The sequence below is a fragment of the Salvelinus sp. IW2-2015 genome, linkage group LG2, assembly GCF_002910315.2.
Source record: "Salvelinus sp. IW2-2015 linkage group LG2, ASM291031v2, whole genome shotgun sequence".
Taxonomy (NCBI): Eukaryota; Metazoa; Chordata; class Actinopteri; order Salmoniformes; family Salmonidae; genus Salvelinus; species Salvelinus sp. IW2-2015.
The window spans coordinates 22,563,585-22,587,761 of record NC_036839.1 but is presented as its reverse complement, the minus strand read 5'-3'; the positions used below and the strand labels follow the sequence as shown (position 1 = coordinate 22,587,761).

Below are 24,177 nucleotides of genomic sequence, written 5' to 3'. Positions count from 1 at the left end.
GGTTAACACGCTTAAATGTCTTTCTCACGTCGGCCACGGAGAAGGAGAGCCCACAGTCCTTAGTCGGTGGCACTGTGTTATCCTCAAAGAGGGCAAAGAAGGTGTTTAGCTTGTCCGGAAGCAAGACGTTGGTGTTCGCGACGTGGCTGGTTTTCCCTTTGTAGTCTGTGATTGTCTGTAGACCCTGCCACATACGTCTCGTGTCTGAGCCGTTGAATTGCGACTCCACTTTATCTCTCTACTGATGTATTTTTATTCATCCTCTCGTTAAGAATACACACATCCTCATATGCTTATGGTTCAGGAACTTTAGATAGCTAAAGAAGGTAATCAATGCCTTCATAAAGCACACAGGAAATAGATTTTCCACATACAATTTAAATAGATTCTTCAACTAATCAGGTCTGTTTTCTTCCTCTTTCTACCCACAGGTCTGTTTTCTTCCACTTTCTACCCACTACAATCTCAGTGTCTCTCATTTGCTCCCTCTCACTCTCTGTCTAACTAAACCATATCGCCAGTTAATCAGCCATGTCAGTGTGAGCAGTTCTCAGGTGCTCCTGAGCTGATTAACAGTGCAGGGCCTGTGCTCTGCCAGCTGACCACCTAAAGATATCCTGCCTAGTTTATCCACACAGAGAGAGCTGAGCCTGCCTGTGTGTCTGCAATAGTGAATCACTGGAGCCATCCTCAGCCCAGTGAAGGACATACCCACGCGGACACACGCACAAACACATACACACACAGCACTGAGCGGACCATCTCAAAGGGTCCCGTGCCTAATTTCACTCCTGTCCCATACAAGCCCTAACATGCAGGGATGCCTGTTTTGACTGACTAGGTTATAGTCGAATTGTGACAGTGTGTTTGTGTGTGTGTGTGCAGTCATGCCTGTTTTGACTTTCTAGGCTATAGGGGGACTGTGACTGTGTGTGTGTGTGTGTAGTCATGCCTGTTTTGATTGACTAGGGCTATAGGGGGACTGTGACTGTGTGTGTGTGTGTGTGTGTTGTCATGCCTGTTTTGATTGACTAGGGCTATAGGCGTGCTGTACGGCCCTTGGCAGTTTCACATCGCTGTCACCCGAACCGTTCTGCCTTTATGCAACAAACAGGAAACGGTCGCGTGGCTGCTTTATTCGAGAGGGAGGGAGGAGACGACTGGCTTGGCTTGCACAAGGGATCTGATGCAAGCTGAAGCTCGTGTGAGATGAACTGTCTGTACATTGGTGGTGAACACTTAGTAATGTACACAAAGGAAATGAGATTACTTCCACAAAAGTCTGTGAGAGGTCAAAGTGGCTATACATTGTTCTCACTAAAATGATCTATATCTCCAGCACAGCTGAGCAGACGAGACAAAATACACACACCAGTGTGAAGTTTTGGATTTTGACTTCTTTGGAGTTTATGCTTCTTTTAAGTTAGATTTTGACTACTTAAAGTCTTTCTAAACATATTTGCTGTGCTGCATTCTGTGGGGTTACCACATAAAATACAGGTCATGTATTCCATTTGAAGAATTTAGCCATTTCGTGCTTCACGCTAGATGCTGTTAAAGTTCATATGGGAATAAGTCTCTCGCACTCTTAAATATTTTAGATGACAATTTAACAGCAAATGACAGATGAGGGATGGGGTGAACCATTCAAAATCACCAAAGGTAAAACACAAATAAAGATGCTGGCTCCACAGCATGACACTTTACCTATGGGGTTAAAGCAAATAAAGCTGTAAAGTATCATTAATACACTGGAAACTACATACACACAGTGTAAGCCTACAGCGAAATCTGATGTTTAATGTACTTCTGCTTCGACTTTAGTTTTCAGAGGGAGTCATCCTAAATACATTTTGTGGTCTCAATTCTTTCTACACAACTGAAATGATGCTTGGGCTGAGAAAGCTGTATTTGACATGCACAGAAAATAACTGATTGCTGTGAGAATAGATCTGGGTTTAAAGAGGGGACAAAACACCGTTGCCATGGGGACAAATGGGAACAAATAGCCCTGTAGCCTCTCCCCTTTACCCCTGTGCCCCGGGTATATGCCCACTCATCAGTTATGGTCACACCGTCCTTAATCAACCAGCGGGGAAACCATCCTAAATCAGTCAGCGCAGGGGAAATCATCCTAAATACAAACATCCCCCATCCCTCTGCCTGCCTGCCCGCCTGCCTGGCCTATGGGGGCCATTTTGTGCTCCTGTGCCCTGGATGCCCACTGACTGATCAGACATGGGACACATCCTAAATACAAACACCCCCATCTTTCTGTTTCCCTGGTCCACTGGGGACATTTAACCCAGTGGTGGTGGCTATTTTGTCAGCCAATGCCTCGTCCTTCCACAACCCATGGGACTAGACCGGAGCACCAAGGACGCGTCCTAACTAAACCCTCGGCTTCTGTCCCACATGGCACCCTATGCCCTAGGGGTCTAGTCAAAAGTAATGCACTATTTAGGGAATAGGGTGCCATTTGGGAYGCACACTCAGGCTCAGTCCCAGTAGTTTTTCCAAGAAAGAATAATAGGATTGCGATCCATTAAGAGAAAACTGGGCATGAATAGCCCTGGATTAGTGGCGGAGGGACTAGTGACACTATGGACGCTATGCAGGCACTAGTACATACGCAGGCTTCACATGACAGATGGGACTCTACAGGGACTGGACTATCCAGAAACAGCAGAGCTCTTCTTGGTACATGAGATGATTTAATAAGAGCAGAGCTGAGTAAATAAACACATACAGAATATTCAACCTAATAGAACATGTTCTATATCTAATAGCTGGATATATTCATTGCCTAATAATTATATAGCAAAATGTTAGAAATGTTATACAAATGTTAAATATTTACATATTGTATTATGTTACTTTTGTGAGAGAGAGAGAGAGAGAGAGAGAGAGAGAGAGAGAGAGAGAGAGAGAGAGAAGAGAGTTTGGACACACCTACATTGGAGAATAGTGAAGACATCAAAACTATGAAATAACACTTATGGAATCGTGTAGTAAACAAAAAGTGTTCAACAAATATAAATATATTTTAAATTCTTCAAAGTAGCCACCCTTTGCCTTGCTCATCCCAAACCATATCAATTTGGTTGAGGCCAGGTGATTGTGGAGACCAGGTCTTCTGATACAGCACTATATCACTCTCCTTCTTGGTAAAATAGCCCTTACACAACCTGGAGGTGTGTTTTGGGTCATTTTCCTGTGGAAAAACAAATGATAGTCCCACTAAGGGCAAACCTGACGGGATGGCGTATCACTGCAGAATGCTGTGGTAGCCATGCTGGTTAAGTGTGCCTTGAATTGTAAATAAATCACCAACAGTGCCATCAGCAAAGCACCCCCACACCATCACACCTCCTCCATGCTTCACGGTGGGAACAACACATGCGGAGATCATCTGTTCACCAAAAATCTCAAATTTGGACTCATCAGACCAAAGGATAGATTTCCAACAGTCTCATGTCCATTGCTCGTGCTTATTGGCCCAAGCAATTATTTTCTTATTATTGGTGTCTTTTAGTAGAGGTTTCGTTGCAGCAATTCGACCATGAAGGCCTGATTCACACAGTCTCCTCTGAACAGTTGATGTTGAGATGTCTTACTTGAACTCTGTGAAGCATTTATTTGGGCTGCAATTTCTGAGGCTGGTAACTCTAATGAATTTACCCTCTGCAGCAGAGGTAGGGCTATCTTCTGTTTACCACCCCTACCTTGTCACAACACAACTGATTGGCTCAAACGCATTAATGCCAAAAGATGGCGCCGAAGAACATGGGTGACGTTTTACATTCTCCCAACCAATTGTGCTATTTTGTAATTTTTTTTGCGTTTGTGTAACTTATTTTTTTAACTTATTGTGTACACAATGTTGCTGCTACTGTCTCTTATGACCAAAAATAACTTCTGGACATCAGAACGAGTCCGACGAGCAGGATATCCTGCTTTCACTGGAACAGGCCCAGATCCACGCCTTTTGCGTGAAGAAAAGATGCCAGAAAAGGGGCCGCAAATGGCTGAATGAAGATGCGGACAATATAGAGCTAGCGGGATTTTCCATGCACCGACAGAACAGAGACGCTACCTCTGGTAAGACAAGGGGTGGGGGTGTGTGTCTTTTTGTCAATAACAGCTGGTGAGCGTTGTCTAATATTTAAGAAGTCTCGAGGTATTGCTCGCCTGAGGTAGAGTACCTTATGATAAGCTGTAGACCACACTATCTACCAAGAGAGTTCTCATCTGTATTATTCGTAGCCGTCTATTTACCACCACAAAACGAAGCTGGCACTAAGACCGCTCTCAACCAACTCTATAAGGCCATAAGCAAAGAAGAAAATGCTCACCCAGAAGCGGCGCTCCTAGTGGCCGGGGACTTTAATGCAGGCAAACTTAAATCAGTTTCTCCAAATTTTTACCAGCATGTCACATGTGCAACCAGGGGGGGAAAAATCCTATACCACCTTTACTCCACACACAGAGATGCATACAAAGCTCTCCCTCCATTTGGCAAATCTGGCCATAATTATATCCTCCTGATTCCTGCTTACAAGCAAAAACTAAAGCAGGAAGTACCAGTGACTCGCTCAATACGGAAGTGGTCAGATGACGCGGATGCTACGCTACAGGACTTTTTTGCTAGCACAGACTATAATATGTTCCGGGATTCATCCAATGTCATTGAGGAGTACACCACCTCAGTCATCGGCTTCATCAATAAGTGCATCGATGACGTCGTCCCCACAGTGACTGTACGTACATATCCCAACCAGAAGCCATGGATTACTGGCAACATCCGCATCGAGCTAAAGGCTAGAGCTGCAGCTTTCAAGGAGCGGGAGACTCATCCAGAAGCTTATGAAAAATCCAATTTGCATACCGCCCTAACAGATCCACAGATGACTCAATCGCAATCGCACTCCACACTGCCCTTCCCACCTGGACAAAAGGAACACTTATATGAGAATGCTGTTCATTGACTACAGCTCAGCATTCAACACCATAGTGCCCACAAAGCTCATCACTAAGCTAAGGATTCTGGGACTAAACACTTCCCTTTGCAACTGGATCCTGGACTTCCTGATGGGCCGCCCCCAGGTGGTAAGAGTAGGCAACAACACGTCTGCCACGCTGATCCTTAACACTGGGGCCCCCCAGGGGTGTGTACTTTGTMCCATCCTGTATTCCCTGTTCACCCACGACTGCGTGGCCAGGCATAACTCCAACACCATCGTTAAGTTTGCTGACGACACAACGGTTGTAGGCCTGATCACTGACAACGATGAGACGGCCTATAGGGAGGAGGTCAGAGAACTGGCAGTGTGGTGCCAGGACAACAACCTCTCCCTCAATGTGAGCAAGACAAAGGAGCTGATCGTGGACTACAGGCAGGCCCAACAGGCCCCCATTAACATTGATGGGGCTGTAGTGGAGCGGGTCTAGAGTTTCAAGTTCCTTGTTGTCCACATCACCAACGAACTATCATGGTCCAAACATACCAAGACAGTCGTGAAGAGGGCACGACAAAAACTTTTCCCCCTCAGGAGACTGAAAAGATTTGTCATGGGTCGAGAGCATCCTGACCGGTTGCATCACCGCCTGGTATGGCAACTGCTTGGCATCTGACCGTAAGGTGCTACAGAGGGTAGTGCGAACAGCCTAGTACATCACTGGGGCCAAGCTTCCTGCCATCCAGGACCTATATAATAGGCGGTGTCAGAGGAAAGCCCATAAAATTGTCAGAGACTCAAGTCACCCAAGTTAGACTGTTTTCTCTGCTACCGCACGGCAAGCGGTACCGGAGCGCCAAGTCYAGGACCAAAAGGCTACTCAACAGCTTCTACCCCCAAGCCATAAGATTGCTGAACAATTCATAAAATTACCACCGGACAATTTCAATTGACCCCCCTCCCTTTTGTACACTGCTGCTACACTGCTGTTTGTTTGTTACCTATGCATAGTCACTTCGCCCCCACCTACATGTACAGATTACCTCAACTAGCCTGTACCCCTGCACACTGACTCTGTACCTGTACCCCCTGTATATAGCCTCGTTATTGTTAAGCTTATTGTGTTACTTTTTATTTTAGTCTACTTGGTAAATATTTTCTTCTTCTTGAATTGCACTGTTGGTTAAGGGCTTGTAAGTTAGCATTTCACGGTAAAGTCTACACTTGTTGTATTCGGCGCATGTGACAAATAAAGTTTGATTTGATTTGAATTAACTTTAACACAGCACACCTGTTAATTGAAATACATTCCAGGTGACTACCTCATGAAGCTGGTTCAGAGAATGCCAAGACTGTGAAAAGTTGGGATCAAGGCAAAGGGTGGCTGCTTTGAAGAATCTCAAATAAAAAAATATATTTTGATTTGTTTAACACTATTTCATAGTTTTGATGTCTTCACTATTATTTTACAATGTAGAAAATAGTAAAAATAAAGAAAAACCCTGGAATGAGTAGCTGTGTCCAAACCTTTTACCGCTACTGTATATATCTCAATCAATTCACAACTTCTGTGCATTTACTAATGACACAAAACTGGGAGTTATTCTGGGTGAGGAAGAAATCACAAATGTTCCTGCCAGAACTATTTACATTGTATATAACTTACAAGTTATACACAGTGTAACCATCATCCATGTACATTTTGTTTTTTATTGTTCATTTTTTCATAATCATATTTGTATTGAATTAAATGTATCAACTAAATATTACACAATACAACAGCAGTAGTGTTGTACCTGTATACATGATTATTATAAACTGGATTTCATTATCCTCATTGCATTTACTGAAATGCTGTACCACTATACGGCTTTGGCAATATCTACAAATTGTATTTCAAGCCAATAAAGCAATGCGAGAGAGAGAGAGAATCACCATGATACTTTTTTCTCTCCTCTCCAATGTTTCCCGCTCCATCAGATCTGAGCTGCTGTACTGCAGCGCTTCGACACAATGAGGTAGAACTAATAATAGAGCAGAACAGAGCTCTTACATAACACAGAAACCCAGTGCATTGTGGGATGGTTGGCGGGTAGCTGGCCAAACGACTTTTGCTCTTGCCGTGCCACGGGCAATCACACGCTGGGTATAGTACAGTAATGCTCAACAATTAGGTAAAGACTAATGTGATGCAGTGAAACATACTGTTCACAAAACAGTTCAAAGGACTACATTTTTAAATGGGATGTGTGTGTGAGAGAGAGGAGAAAAGGAGAAATATGAAACAGTTCTACAAAATAATGTTTGAGGATTGTGATCAGTCCTTGGCAACTAGTCCTGCTATTCTCCACACCAGTTCAATAGTTTTCATAATGAACCACTTGGGTACAATTGCTTTGATGATACTATATGTAGATGTGAACCCCCTGAGAACAACCAGAACAGCCCCTAGGTACAGTACTTGTTCCAATAATTGCTCTGGTATTTATTTATAAACTAGTGTGTGTTGTTGTTTCCTTCCTCTGTCCCCTAGCTCCTGGCTCAGTCCGGCTGTCATTGTCTCAGGGTGGCCGCAGTGGAGGCCGGAGTGAGGACAGATGGTCAAGAGGAACTAGACCCCACCGTGAAACTGTTACTCCGGTAAAGTAAAGGTGCGTGGGCAGTAAAGGTGTGTGGGCAGGTGTGGCCTGCTTGGCCCGCTGACAGTATACAGGAATGATACACATACCCATTATTAGCTCCTTTCCTCCGCTAACCTAACCTTTCCTACGTCTTCCTTTCTCACATGCTGTATATTTATACACGTTCTGTTCACATAGCACATGCTATCTATTATAATAATAGTATTCACATACTCTTTAGCTGTCTATGCAGCTCTTGTTAAGATGCTCCAAACTATGTTCTAATGCCATTCATAAACGACACTGATCTTTTATGACACAGTTCTCATGGGAAAAAAACTGATTGACCGTCAAACTCTTCAGATATGAAGGACACTTCTGAAAAGGCTCCTATTATCCCATAAGAAAGCCTGGCTCATTGAACCAGAAGTTCTAGACTCTTGTAAGTATGTGCCAGGAAGCAATAGCTCTTCCCATAATCCTCTCTGGGTGGGTAGTTTTATTATAGTTGTATCTATTTCTGTCATGGCAAACAACACAGGAGGGAAATGAAAAATTAACCCTTCTGTTTTAGCTGTGTGAGAGAGAGCAACAACAATAATCTGTATGGCAGAGCCCTTAAATAGCCCACACTACGGCCATGGAGTGACTCAAACTAGGAGCTGTTCAGGGGGAGGGTGGGTGGAGATGACTCCTGCAGGGGAGAGGTTATGGGAACCTGGCCAGGCTTTAACCTGCAATGGCACACCTTTTACAACACACACAGAGACAGAGAGACAGAGACAGACGAGACAGAGAGACAGAGAGACAGAGAGGACAGCAGAGACAGAGAGACCAGAGAGACAGAGAGGACAGAGAGACAGAGAGGACAGAGAGACAGAGGGACAGGAGGAAGACAGAGGAGACCAGAGAGACAGAGAGACATAGGAGAGGAGAACAGAGAGACAGAGAGACAGAGGAGACAGAGAGGACAGAGAGACAGAAGAGACAGAGGAGAGACAGAGAGAGAAGAGAGAGAGAGAGAGAGAGAGAGAGAGAGAGAAGAGAGAAGGAGAGAGAGAGAGAAGAGAGAGAGAGAGAGAGAGGAGAGAGAGAGGAGAGAGAGAGGAAGAGAGAGAGAGAGAGAGAGATGAGAGAGAGAGAGAGAAGAGATAGAGTTGGGGAGGAGGAGGGTGGTAACAAGGGTGCTTCCTGCCCCTGTCCCGGTCACTAAAGGACCCGTCAGCACCTCCTCTCAAGTGTTCCCCTCCTCTGACCATTATCCATTTCCTCCCCATCAACAGCAGTAAATAACCCCTGACTTAATCTATAGACAGACAGTATTTTACACTCACCACTTTCCTTCCTTGCTCTGTAACTCGAGCTGGCTTGACTCTAGCTATCTCCTGTTCCCAGTTGTGTGACACTTCCATAGGGTGAACCTTCTAGTTGTAGGAGATTTGTAGGAGGTGAATCAGAAATTTGAGGTGTCAGTCTGGAGAATCAGGCCAGCAGGGTTTTCACTCTGTGGTAAACTGACTGATTGTATTATCTGTAGAGCACAGCTTAAAAAAGCATGATCTTATTGCTGCAGAGTAAACAAGTGTCATCAACAATTAGTCATAAGCTGTACACACACACGTACATACACACAGCTGTGTTTTCGGGAAATTTCTGGACTTTTTGGGTTGTAAAATGCTATCACCATTAAAAATCCTATTTTCCCTTACCCCTAAACCTAACCCTTAACCTAAACCAAATCTTTAAGCTTAAAATAGAATTTGAACAAATTCAGGACCTGAAAAAAMCCTTATTTTCCAAAAAGTTTTTGTTTTCCAACCTTTTCAGGACATTAAGGTGAAATGTTAGGACATTGTGGTCCTGATAATGTAGAAAAACAAGTACACACACACTCACACACACTCCTTTCCCTCTGCCTCTCAAAGAGACGTCCTTCTCCGCCCTTCTCTGCATTCTGTTTCCCAGAAGTTAATTTAATAAAGGTTCAACTCTGTGGGATGAAGCTAGACTAAAGCACAACATTCCCTCACATGCACATGCACACACAAACATGCACACACACACACTTGTGTGCACACACACGTGCACAAGAAAGACACACAAACACAGTGCTGCGGAGTAAATCACAATAACCATTAGAATTGCATATGCCTAGAAAACATTCAAAATGCAAAAACTCCCCACCCACCCACTCACACACATACTGACCACAGACACTCATAACACATGACTGACCACAGACACTCACACACACTGACACACAGACACTCATTACACATACTGACCACACAGACACCACCACACATACGACACACAGACACTCATACCACATACTGACACACAGACACTCATACACTACTGACACACAGACACTCACTACACATACTGACACCACAGACACTCATACACCATCACTACACAGCAGACACTCATAACACATACTGACACACAGACACTCATACACACACTGACACACAGACACTCATACACATACTGACACACAGACACTCATACACATACTGACACACAGACACTCATGCAAAACAAAGTCACAAAACACAGTGCTGTGAGCGTAGTGCAAATAGCAAGCAAGGCAGATCGTTTAAAGGTAAGTCATGACCTGACAGCTTAAAAGCACTGTTAATCAGTGTGCCTGAGGCAAACAAACATTGCTTGACATTTGATGATATCGATTTTTCATTGACCTGAAAGGGGCCAGGAATGCCAGACTGTAATTAGGCTAGTAGTAGGAGCCATGACAGTTCACTGTTGTGGTGTTCAGGAGTCAGAAATGCAGATGGGGCAACACCAATGATAAGTGCAATGGACATTGTCTCACGTCAGATGGCGTCACATTGAGTGTGTGAACTGGAGTTGTTAGCATCCCCGCCTTTTGTTTCATATGATTGGTTTGAGACTGGTTCAGAGACTTAGCTAGATCATTTTCATGCACATTTCAAATGTCATAAATACTGATTCTACCATCACAAAACACCTTAGCTAAATGTAGAATTAGGTAATGAATACTTTCTCATTAAAAAACGTTAATATTAGCTACAGGTTTATAGTTTTTTTGGTGAGATTAACTCTGACTCTTTTTTGACTGAGGATGAAAGAGGGTTCAGTGGACGATGGCACCTTTGTGACATTTTTKAATGTTAGAACAGGATATTGTATGAGTGTTTGCGAGTTATCAGGCAGATCAGTGTAGACGGCTATCTGACATGAGACAATGATGTTATGGAACTTCACAAGTCACAAAACAGACTATTTGAAAATGAAATGAAAGAATGAAATGTCTTCATGTCACAGTTAATTGGTCAATTACCAAAGTTATTGCCAAAACACTTTCACACCATAGTCCACAAAACAACAACAAAAGCTACTGTGCTCACAGCCAATATGACATTGCGTGAGATGCATTCATATACACTCTGTTCGTGTGTATGCATCTGAGAGGGGACAGGAGGGGACAGGGTTGTCACTTAGTAATCTCTTGAGAGAGAGAGAGAGAGAGAGAGAGAGAGAGAGAGAGAGAGAGGCTGGGGCGTTGGCCTCGGAGGGAGCGTGTTTAGGTGGTCAGGTGAGAGGCCGGGGGGGAGGGTGACAACGTGAGAGCGTACTGTACAGTATGTTACAGTACAGTAGTGCTGAAGGGCAGGTCATAGAGGCTCAACTGTTGCTAAGGCAGCAAGCAGAGCCCAGTGAAGGCTGCCTGGAGGGCAGTTAAAGATTAATGATATGAGTCACACAGCTGGCAGCAGCCTCCTTGTTTGCTCCCTCTCTCTCTCTCTTTCTCTCTCTCCTATTCACTTACTCTTCTCCCTTCTCTCTAGCTTACTCTCTCTTCCTCTCTCTAGCTTTCTGTCTTTCCCTCTCTCCACCCCTCTCTCATTTCTCTCTCAGTCTCTGGCTTCCCCTCTCTCTCCAGCTTTCTCTGTCTTTCCCTCACTCCACCCCTTTCTCATTTCTCTCTGTCTCTTTCTGCCTCTCTCTGTAGTTCAGTGGAGCCGAGGGTCTCCATGGAAACAGGATTCAAACTAGTTCAGTCAGGAACGAGAAGCACAGATGCGGGGTGGTTAAGGAAGAGAGAGAAAGAGGATGGATGAAAGAGGAAGAGCGAGGAGGAAGAGTGAGAGTGTCACAGACAGGAAGTGATGTAACAAATAGAGGACAAAGAATCTGCCTTTTCACTGCAAGGAATCTGCCATCATCATCATCATCCTCACTGCCATCGTCATCATCATCATCACTGCCATTGTCATCATCATCATCACTGCCATTATTATCATCATCCTCACTGCCATCATCATCATCACTGCCATTATAATCATCATCATCCTTAATACCATCATCATCATCCTCACTGCCATCGTCGTCATCATCATCACTGCCATTATCATCATCCTTAATACCATCATCATCATCATCATCCTCTGTGTCATCGTCATCATCATCATAATCACTACCATCATCATCATCCTCACTACCATCGTCCTCACTACCATATGTCTGTCTGCTTACACACAGGGCATGTTTTGGGACAGTAATAACGAGGCCAGAGAAGACTGTAGGCACAAGAGAAAGAGAGATGGACAGATAGAGGGGGTGCGGGGCAGTTAAATAGGGGGAGAGGGAGCTTCTGTTTCCCTCTCTCCTTCCCTCCTCTCCTCCCCCTTTCCTCCCCTCTTTCCTTTCCTCTTCTCCCCTCCTCTCCTCTTTCCTTCTTTCCCCTTCCCTCCTCTTCTCCCCCCTCTTTCCTCCCCTCTTTCTTTCCTCTTCTCCCTCCTCTCTCTTCCTTCTTTCCCTTCCCTCCTCTTCTCCCCCTTTTCCTCCCCTCTTTCCTTTCCTCTTCTCCCCATCACTCTCCTCTGTTCCTCCTCTCCCCTTCTCTCCTCTCTCTCCTCTTTCCTCCCCTCCTCTATCTTTCCATCCCCTCCCCTCCTCTCCTCTCCCCTTCCCTCCTTTCCCCATCTTATCCTCTCCCCTCTCCTCCTCTCAACAGAGTGAAACAGACCCGCTAGCACAGCATCCAGCAGCCCAGCCTCTGAGGCAGTGTTCAGTGTTCTAGGTTAATTCATGGCACCCGAAAACAGCTGCTTGTCACCGACCTTGGCCAGTGGGCGCCAGGTCCTGCAAGCACAGCTCGTCCCCAATGTGTGTGTGTGTGTCAGCGGCTCGGCGCAGCTCGTCCCCAATGTCCTCTTGGACAGATGCTCATGGGGGCCACAGCATCACCCGGGTGGTGCAGCGGTCTAAGGCACTGCATCTCAGTGCAAGAGGYGTCACTACAGTCCCTGGTTCAAATCCAGGCTGTATCACATCCGGCCGTGATTGGGAGTCCCATAGGGCGGCACACAATTGGCCCAGTGTTGTCCAGGTTTGACCGGGGTAGGCCGTCATTGTAAATCATAATTTGTTCTTTACTGACTTGCCTAGTTAAATAAAGGTTAAATTAAAAATTAAAAAGTAAATTAAAAAAGAGCTGACATTCTACTGGTTGCTGGCTGGTGGGTGAAATTGTGACAGTATGAAACACTTACAAAATGACACTAGAACTGTTTAGTGATCCCTCCCAGTCTCTCACAGACAAGCTTCAACAGAAAGTGCAGGCTAACTCGTTCCATATGGCAAGCCTGGGCTACGGAGCAGAGGGAAAGGAATACAAGACTTCCCTAAGTGTGGAAATGACATAGTGTTTGGCATACAACTACGAGGCTTATGTGGTCAAGAAATGACAGACCAATCAGACACAATGGATCCTTTGACACCCATTGAACCACATTACACTAAATCCTAATGGCTGAAATCAAGAACATTATATAGTGGTATATTGAAAAGGCCAGAACTGGTCCCACTTCCCACCTTAGGCCTTTTCCCACTACTAAGCCGAGCCAAGCCAAGCTGAACCAAACTGTACTGAGCTGGCCTGGTTATGCATCCACATTAGTTACTGGAACTGTTCTGAAAAGGACACGGAAAAGATCATGGTTTTTGTGAAAAGGGTACATCACACTGGTGTTGCTGTGGGCGAGTTGAGTTGACTCACCCTGAACACAGAATTTGAGCTCCTTTATATCGGTGACGGTGCTGGCGGGCATCCTGTCTGGAACCTTCTTGCTCATGCGGCTGTAGTTCCTCCTCTTCTTGGTCTCGCCCCACAGGTTGGAGCCGCCATGCATGCTGGGTATGTTCAGGACGGCGATGCCTTCCAACGACGTGCTGCTGAGGTCCAGGATGATACCATCACACTGAGGGAGAAAGAGAGAGGGGAAGTGATGGAGGAGGGTAGAGTGAGGGAGAGAGGGGGAGGGAAGGAGAGAGAGAAATAAATAAATAGAAAGAGGAGAAGAGGGAGATAAAGAGAGAGAGAGAGAGAGAGAGGGGGAGAGATAAAGAGAGAGGTAGAAAGTGTGAAAGAGACAGAGGGGAGGGGAGATGAGAGATCATGAACAAATACTTGAGACAATGGCTGAGACAGAACTGTGGACCCTAATAGATAGCCTAGGCTTCGCAGTGCTGCTACTTGCTAATTACAGACGCAGCGGTCTAAGGCACTGCATCTCAGTGCTAGAGGCGTCACTACAGACAACCTGGTTCGAATCCAGGCTGTATCACAACCGGCCGTGATTGGGAGTCCCATAGGGCGGCGCACAATTGGCCCAGCGTCGTCCAGGTTTGGCCGGTGTAGGCCGTCATTGTAAATAAGAATTTGATCTTAATTGACTTGCCTAGTTAAAATKTAAAAAACTGTCAAAAAGGGCTCCCCTTCAAAAGGTACTTAGAGATAATTGTCTTTTCTGCACATCCATTCAAGGCAAGAAATATAGAGATTACATCCTTGTGTTTTCATTGAAGCTATGCTAATGAATGGTGTCATGTGACAGTATGTTTCATGTGAACCACATACAGTATAAGGCTATCTGATACAGATTGAATATCAAAGGGGCCTTCCACTGTGATGCAGAATAATAGAATATTGTTTATAACAGTATCCATGTGTGGAYATTGGGAGGAGCAATGGTATACAATGAATCATTTCTACAGTAGCATCACAGTGCATGTTTGTATCAATACATGACATAATGTTGCCTTTGAGCATTCTACCAGACTGTGTGTCGAAATTCTAGAAGAAAACAACTTCTGATGTCCCAGCTAGTGATTAACTAGAAAATGTACACATTCTGCACCATCAAGGGGATGTTGTTTGTCTCAGTTTATCCAAATGGTCGTACCAAAATAACTTGGTTACTTTGACATTGTCGGTCCAAGTATGCACTTTTCCATAAAGTCCCAATCAACAAATGTGTTCAAATAAGCTAATGTAGAAACAGAAAAATAAAACACATTCACAATATTCAGCGACCACCCTCGTTGAAAGCAAATTATGTTTGAATGTACCTCAACCCACAATTGCTGTCAGAGCAAAGAAATATTTAGGTTTGAGTGCCCATGAAAAACAGTTTCAGGAACACACACAGAATATGACTCACACATACTCTCACGCGTACGCACGCACGCACGCACACACGCACACACACACATACATACAAACACTGTCTAGAAAGTGCTTTCATTGTCAGTCTACTCTGTGAAGCTTTTAATAGCCCAGTTTAATTACATCTTGCAGGGCGATATAACTTCAGTGGTGAATCCTGCTACACCAAATTTCACCACCCATCACTCTGTTCTCTGCTTCAAGGCATTAAACCGGGGATTTGACTGCTTGGCAGGCAGGCAGGCAGGCAGGCAGGCAGGCAGTCAGTCAGTCAGTCAGTCAGTCAGTCAGTCGGTCTGTCGGGTCTGTCTGTGTGTGTGTGTCTGTGTGTGTGTTACACACTGAAAATAGTGGAGGCTCCTCAGTGAATTTCATAAAAATGAAGTGAAACATTAAAAAAGGTATCCTTTTTGGATGCAACTATACTAAATACAGTATATTCTCGTCACCAAATAATTGATTAAAACACAGTTTTGGAATGAAGGTCTACAGTAGCCTCACAGCACTCTGTAGGGTAGCACCATGGTGTAGCCGGAGGACAGCTAGCTTCCGTCCTCCTCTGGGTACATTAACTTCAATACAAAACCTAGGAGGCTCATGGTTCTCACCCCCTTCCATAGACTTACGCAGTAATTTTGACAACTTCCGGAGGATGTCCTCCGGAAGCTCTTGCAGCATGAACTGAGCTCTTGCAGCATGAACTGACATATTGCCCACCCAATCAAAAGACCAGAGAATGAATCTAATACTAAAAGTGTAAGCTACAGCTAGTTAGAACTGCAGTGCATAAAATGTGGTGAGTAGTTGACTCAAAGAGAGAGAAAGACAATAGTTGAACAGTTTTGAACAAATGTATTTATTCCAAAATTAAGGAGAAGCGAGAGAGAGAGAGAGAGCTAGCTATATTTGGTTGTATTGTTTTTGCCTAMTCAAACACCTGGCTCAAACAGAGAGGGATGCTATTTTAGCTAGCAGGCTATCCAACACCGGAACTCTTCCAATTCAAGGTAATCTTTTGATTTTTATTAATTTATTGCCACTGGGGCCCGCCRGTGTAATTTCTAAGCTACTTTCTGACTGTACACTGTACTTATGTTAGTTCTAGTAGATACAGTATATTGACTATGACGTGACAACGATGTAGGCTGTGTGTAGTGGTTAGCGGTCATTATATGAACGTTTTTTCACCTGGTCACAGACAGCTAATGTGTTGTGCACTGAAGTCCACAAGCGAAGGGAAAAAGTGAGAGGAGGAGAGCATGTAGATAGTTGCGAGAAGGATCATGCTGTTTTTATGTAGCTGCTATGAAAGTGAACTGTGTTTGCGTGTGATCAGGCGTGTATAGATGCAGTGTGCAAGGCGGTATTGAATGTGTCACTGTCTGTCACCTTGATTACAAAACATTATATCAACCTGTGCACCTACATTGTAGCAACCTCATGATGGGTACAGTGAAAATTTGAGTATCATGTAGTAGCCTAAACCTATAGATGTTACATTGAGCTGGGTGAATGGAATATGAATGACAGTCATCCAATATGCTGCAATAGAAATAAGGCCATGCTCACAAAAACAGGATCATCCTCCCTAATCTTAAACAGCACTGACCGCCACTGTTGTGTGTGAGTGTGTGTGTGTGTGTGTCTCATGCAGTACAGAGTCAGTTACCTGACATACTGGCTTAATGAAGCCTTCGCTGATAGATAAGAAAAGCTAGCTACCTTCCCCGTGGGATTAAAATAATTTGTTTTAATTTCACTGTCGTTTAAGATGTATTTTTTTTTGTTTGCAGGTTAAAGTCTGTCATTTAAAATAAAATAAAAACAACAGCGATGAACTGTTTAAACTTTGTCATCCCAAGATGTCCATAAGATGTGTTGATAAACAATTTAAATCACCAAAACTGATACTCCAGCCAAAGTGAAACTCTTAGAGAGAGAACACAGAGAGAGAGAGAGACACAGAGAGAGACACATAGAGAAGAGATAGAAGAGAGAGAGAGAGAGCAGAAGAGAGAGACGAGAGAGAGAGAGAGAGCGGAAGAGAGATCAGGAGAGAGCAGAGAGAGAGAGAGCAGAGAGAGAGAGAGAGAGAGAGAGAGAGAGAGAGAGAGAGAGAGAGAGAGAGAGAGAAGACAGAGAGAGAGAGAGAGAGAGAGAGAGAGAGAGAGAGAGAGAGAATAACATTTGGTGCTGTCAAAAAAACTCCAACTAAAGGGAATACCGGTGACTCACTCCACTTCGATACACTCGTTGGTTTCTTGCAAGTGGCGGAGATGGTCTCTGTGGTGCCAAACTCAAAGTACACAACTTGTTCTTCATTCTGTCAATCAAACAGGAAGGAACAGGAAGAGAAAGAGAGGAAGTGTCATCAGGGGTACTACAGTTGCACTGGTTTTACTGTATTTCCATTATTCATTGATTCTTTGGCAGAATATGTCAACGCATAGGAAGCTACGGTACATGGAATAAACTGTGTTTATTTTCAGCAAACTTAACATGTGTTAAAATTTGTATGAACAGTAACAAGATTCAACAACTGAGACATAAACTGAACAAATTCCACAGACATGTGACTAACAGAAATTGAATATGTGTCCCTGAAACAAAGGGGGGGTCAAAATCAAAAGTAACAGTCAGTATCTGGTGTGGCCACCAGCTGCATTAAGTACTGCAATGCATCTCCTCCTCATGGACTGCACCAGATTTGTCAGTTTCTTGCTGTGAGATGTTACACCACTCTTCCCACCAAGGCACTGCAAGTTCCTCGGACATCCTGGGGGGAATGGCCAGAGCCCTCACCCTCCGATCCAACAGGTCCCAGACGTGCTCAATGGGATTGAGATCCGGGCTCTTCACTGGCCATGGCAGAACACTGACATTCCTGTTGCAGGAAATCACGCACAAAACGAGCAGTATGGCTGGTGGCATTGTCATGCTGGAGGGTCATGTCAGGATGAAGCCTGCAGGAAGGGTACCACATGAGGGAGGAGGATGTTTTCCCTGTAACGCACAGCATTGAGATTGTTGTCATTGCAGGCAATCTCAGTCCGATGATGCTGTGACACACCGCCCCAGACCATGACGGAGCCTCCACCTCCACATCGATCCCGCTTCAGAGTACAGCCTTGGTGTAACGCTAATTCTTCAACGATAAACGCGAAATCCGATCATCGCCCCTGGTGAGACAAAACCGCGACTCATCAGTGAAGAGAACTTTTGCCAGTCCTGTCTGTCCAGCGACAGTGGGTTTGTGCTGTGGCGAAATCCTGCACTTAAGTGCACTGACTTTAAGAGCTCATGAGCAGTAGGAAGGAGGAGATAAAAGAGCTCGTTAAGCTCTCTTGGAGAGAGCTTCTTGTGTGCGCGACAATTTGGTTTGTGTGTGCTATGCGACGACGTGTTTGCTCTCATTTGGGACCGCGACAGTTTTGGTTGTGTGCTATGGCTGCAGAGGTGTTTTGTTTGTCTTCAGCGTATGTGGTTTGTACAGTGTTTGGATCAATCCTCGTGTGATCGCTCGACGACGTGGTTGTTCTCATTTGGGACTGCGATGGTTATGGATCCAATGGATTAGTAGCAACATGGTTGTTGAAGCGTTCAACTACAACCAACATAACCATCGGAACAGTCAGACCGGATACCTGCACCCTCCAGATTCACAGCTAAGCCCTCTCTTGTTTTTTTCTCTCTTTTTTTCCCGCTTATGTCCAGTGCTTTACACTGAACCCGACTATTTCTAAGTACATTGAAGGGTCATTGGAGCTGGACTAGTGTGTGTATATGAACACCCGACATTCATCACCCTCTGCACTCCTTCCCTGGAAGAGAATACAAACTCTGAAAAATCCTCTGTGTGATGACTCGGTTTTCAATTCGTGATTGTATGAAGTTGCTGTTTATTTGCTCTGCCATTATTGTTATATGAGGTATGTTTGGTGGGGTTACCAAGAATTGTGGAAGGACTGTGATGTGATGTGTGATCTATAGGGTGTGYATTCTTTTTCTCTCCGCKGGCTATCTGGTCAACAGGCTACACTCTAGGCAGTCTCTTCTGTTGATGTGTGTGGGTCTGGTAGTGGTACTCTCGCTGTTCTACTATTCTTTTCTTTCGGCAGGGTTAATACCTGCCTGGCGCCCGAACAAAATCTTCTATACCTTTCTCTAATTAATACCGCTACAGTGCCCATAGGCAACGTTGTTGCCGGTGATGTCTGGTGAAGACCTGCCTTACAACAGGCCTAGAAGCCTTCAGTCCAGCCTCTCTCAGCCTATTGCGGACAGTCTGAGCACTGATGGAGGGATTGTGCGTTCCTGGTGTAACTCGGGCAGTTGTTGTTGCCATCCTGTACCTGTCCCGTAGGTGTGATGTTCGGATGTACCGATCCTGTGCAGGTGTTGTTACACGTGGTCTGTCACAGCGAGGAGGATCTGTCTCCCTGTAGCGCTGTCTTAGGCGTCTCACAGTATGGACATGGCAATTTATTGCCCTGGCCACATCTGCAGTCCTCATGCCTCCTTGCAGCATGCCTAAGGCACATTTACGCAGATGAGCAGGGACCCTGGGTATCTTTCTTTTGGTGTTTTTCAGAGTCAGTAGAAAGGCCTCTTTAGTGTCCTAAGTTTTCATAACTGTGATCTTAATTGCCTACCGTCTGTAAGCTTAACGCCTGTTCCACAGGTGCATGTTCATTAATTGTGTATGGTTAATTGAACAAGCATGGGAAACAGTGTTAAAACCCTTTACAAAGAAGATCTGTGAAGTTATTTGGATTTTTACGAATTTTCTTTGAAAGACAAGGTTCTGAAAAAGCTATGTTTCTTTTTTTGCTGAGTTTAGTTGTCCTCTACTATCCGAGTCCTGTCAGGGTAGGGAAATTAAACACAACAACTTTTGACAGTTTTCTGTCATGTTTGCTGTCATGTGAGGATCAGGTCGAAGCACTGCTAATGCAGCCCAAAGCCTAAACTCAACTAGGGGACAGCATTTTATTTTCAGAGCAATGAAGCACACAGGACACCTCCACACGGTCATTTTCGCCTCAGCCAAGGCTGGCATGACAACAATGACTTTGGGTGTGGATCAGCGACCGAGCCTACCATAAGATCATGTTTAATGACCCCCCCCCCCCCCCCCCCCCCCAAATTCAAAAACATACAACAACCTTTAGCCCTACAAAGTTGAAGTTCATGTTTAGTTCTGCCCTGGAGTTTGGCTTACCAGAGGTGACCTGTGTGGCATTTTTTTTATGTAGATGTATCACTTTTTCTATGATTTACACTAGTAACAAAGATGCATACAGAGGTGATATGCACATCCTAAACTTCAGAAAACCTGTACTGGGCAAAACATACTGTAGATTAAGAAAGGGAAGCCCTGCACACTGTCCAATGCTTCTCCCTAGTGCTTTAGTCCTGCATCATGATACAACAAAGTCATGTAACAAAAGACAAAGGATTAATGCTTSTGACTGTCAACACAGCCTGGATTCGAGAGAGAGAAGAACTGAACAGAGAGGTAAGGAAATTAACTTAACTGCAATTACATTTAACTATAATGAATCATTTTGATTTCCTCCATTTTATGATGAGATTACAACATCCTAGTCCCCAGGGGAAAGAATTGCCTATCTAAATGGATCTGGATTGTAAAGACTTGGACTCTACTGTCCTACTGAGCCCTGCTTTTTCATCTCTTCTACTGTACCTCCCCAGTCCTGGTGAAAGGTTGATGGGCTACACAAAGAAACCTCAGTAAGACAACTGTTAGGTGTGGGAAAGGAACATCACTGGCTGTGAAGAGAGATTCAAATCTCCACGGGCAACATGAGCCAGTAGTGTGTGTGTGTGTGTGTGGTTGTGTGTGTGTGTGTGTGTGTGTGTGTGACAGACAGACAGACAGACAGACAGACAGACAGACAGACCAGACAGACCAGACAGACCAGACCAGACCAGACCAGACCAGACCAGACCAGACCAGACCGACCGTGTCTCGATACTGATCAATCAGACAGACAAGGCTGTACATCTCAGACTGCAAGAATCAGCCTTCAGTCGTTCACTGCATGGTCTTACACAACACCTCCGTCTGCACCTCCTCCTGTACCAGGCCTCATAACATTTACTGCTTCCCTGAGGACTTGTTCTACTCAACGACTACAGTGAAAGGCACAATTATTTCATGGTCAGTCTGTTCAAAACAAAAAGTAATGTGTTTGTACTTCTTCAATGCTAACTAGAAATCAGGTCCATTTTACAGTGTGTTCCAGAAACATGGCAAACACAGGTCTAGCTGTCTTGCTGATATTGACAACATGKTTATTGGTAAMRCAAGCTCTGTTGCCATGTGGGCAAAGCCGGTACCATGTTACTGTTACACAGTGGTGCAGCAGTGCTCTCTAGACTAGACATCAGTGTATTTCAGTACAGTGGGAATAAACCAAACAAACACAATGTGTCAATCTAAGCTTTAGAGGGAGATATACACTACCGGTCAAACATTTTCGAACACCTACTCATTCAAGGGTTTTTCTTTATTTTTACTATTTTCTACGTTGTAGAATAATAGTGAAGACATCAAAACTATGAAATAACACATATGAAATCATGTAGTAACCAAAAAAAGTGTTAAATAAATCAAAATATATTTTATATTTGAGATTCTTCAAAGTAGCCACCCTTTGCCTTGATGACAGCTTTGCACACACTTGGCATTCTCTCAACCAGCTTCATGAGGTAGTCACCTAGAATATATTTCAATTAACAGGTGTGCCTTGTTAAAAGTTAATTTGTGGAATTTCTTTCCTTAGTGCGTTTGAGCCAGTCAGTTGTGTTGTGACAAGGTAGGGGTGGTTTACAGAAGACAGACCTATTTAGTTAAAGACCAAGTCCATAGTATGAGAAGAACAGCTCAAATAAACAAAGAGAAATGACAGTCCATCATTACTTTAAGACATGAAGGTCAGTCAATACGTAAAATTTCTTTGAACATTTCTTCAAGTGCAGTTGCAAAAACCATCAAGCGCTATGATGAAACTGRCTCTCATGAGGACCGCCACAGGAATGGAAGACCCAGAGTTACCTCTGAGGATAAGTTAATTAGAGTTACCAGCCTCAGAAATTGCAGCCCAAAAAATGCTTCACAGAGTTCAAGTAACATACACATCTCAACATCAACTGTTCAGAGGAGACTGTGTGAATCAGGCCTTCATGGTCGAATTACTGCAAAGAAACCACTACTAAAGGACACCAAAAAGAAGAGACTTGCTTGGGCCAAGAAGCACGAGCAATGGACATTAGACCAGACATTAGAATTCAAGGCACACTTATCCAGCATGGCTACCACAGCATTCTGCAGCGATACGCCATCCCATCTGGTTTGGAATTAGTGGGACTATCATTTGTTTTTCAACAGGACAATGACCCAACACACCTCCAGGCTGTGTACGGGCTATTTTACCAAGAAGGAGAGTGATGGAGTGCTGAATCAGATGACCTGGCCTCCACAATCCCCCGACCTCAACCAAATTGAGATGGTTTGAGATGAGTCGGACTGCAGAGTGAAGGAAAAGCAGTCTACAAATGCTCAGCATATGTGGGAACTCCTTCAAGACTGTTGGAAAAGCATTCCAGGTGAAGCTGGTTGAGAGAATGGCAAGAGTGTACAAAGCTGTCATCAAAGCAAAGGGTGCTATTTGAAGAATCTCAAATATAAAAAATACACTATTATTCTGCAATGTAGAAAATAGTAAAAATAAAGAAAAACCCTTGAATGAGTAGGTGTTCGAAAACTTTTGATCGGTAGTGTATGCTTTTTACTACATTAGCTAGGTACTTGTAATATATATCCCTCCAGTGTCTCAAACTGTAAATATAGTTCAAAGCAGCTTGCCACCTCAATAACTTCCCCATAATCATCCAGTGTTACTTGAAGACATAGTTCAATGTTCAGTCTTTCTCACACTCACCTCACGGTTCACTAGAAACCTCTGCTCTGTCAATTATAGGATTATGAGCATATTTGAGATCACAATTAGACATGGTTTCAATTCTCAATGAGCCGAACTGCCTAACCTCATTAGCTAGCTTCCACTTGAGAAGCGCTGTAAAAATGCAATTAACTGAAATGTTTTTTTCTCTCTCTTTTGGACAGAGGAGAGCGTCAGGGAGAGAAAGGTACCTCCACAAGCCCTGCTTGTGTCCCCCTGAGTGCAGAGAAAAACCTTCAGAAAATGTACTGAATAAAAGCTGCATTTGGCCTAGGTTCACAGCCTTCTGGCACTAGTGTTTCAGACTCAGAGACCATTTTGTATACTGATGAGAAAAGGGTTTTTCATTCATATGCTTTGAGAGTTCCAGCTCAACATGCAAGGCTGTGTCTGTCTGTATGTAGTGCTGGTGAATGGAAGGGAATGGGTTCACAGGTTCAAACTGTGCTAACTGTGGCCTCAGGAGGCAAAGACTGATCAGTCTTCCTGATTGGAGCCCAGCCAAAACACCCTAGAGAGAGAACCAACGTTGATGGATGGATTGATATTTAATTACGGGAGGGAGGACATTGTGGCTAGGGGGGGAGGGGGATACAAACGTAGACCTAGATACAGGTGGTATGAAATGACAGTGTTGTGGTTAAAACAGTGGCTTCAGATTCACATAAGTCCTTGGGGCACTAAACCCCTACGCCCACTCATCCTTCAAACCCCCCACCCCCATCAGAGTGATAAGCATCTCTCCTAATCCCCAGTGAGAGCAGTGACCAACTGACCTCCCCTCTGCTTCCTCATCCCTCCCTCCCTCCCGTCCTGTATCTCTGGTACAGATCAGTCAAAGCTTACCTCACCTTGCATGGGCAGCAACAGTAGGGTCGTTCCACGAAAATATTAAATTGTGCACCAATATTTCATTTTCAAATCCTGTTATATTAAATGAAGTGCCCTTTAATATAGACCACATGGCAAATTSAATAAATCAGATTTTTAATATGAATAAAGACATCCGCATTTTGACGTTCCTCTGTTTTAACCCCAACATTTCTCCAAGTTTCACCATCATCATTGTARAGCCCTGGTTATTTTGTTGCTTTGACAGTMATTTCTGAAGA

General features: G+C 44.2%; 1 pseudogene; it reads right to left on the bottom strand.

Moving 5' to 3' along the window:
* The window catches only part of LOC111977005 (diacylglycerol kinase beta-like), a 159,324-nt pseudogene that overhangs the window by 9,129 nt on the left and 126,018 nt on the right, over positions 1–24,177 (bottom strand).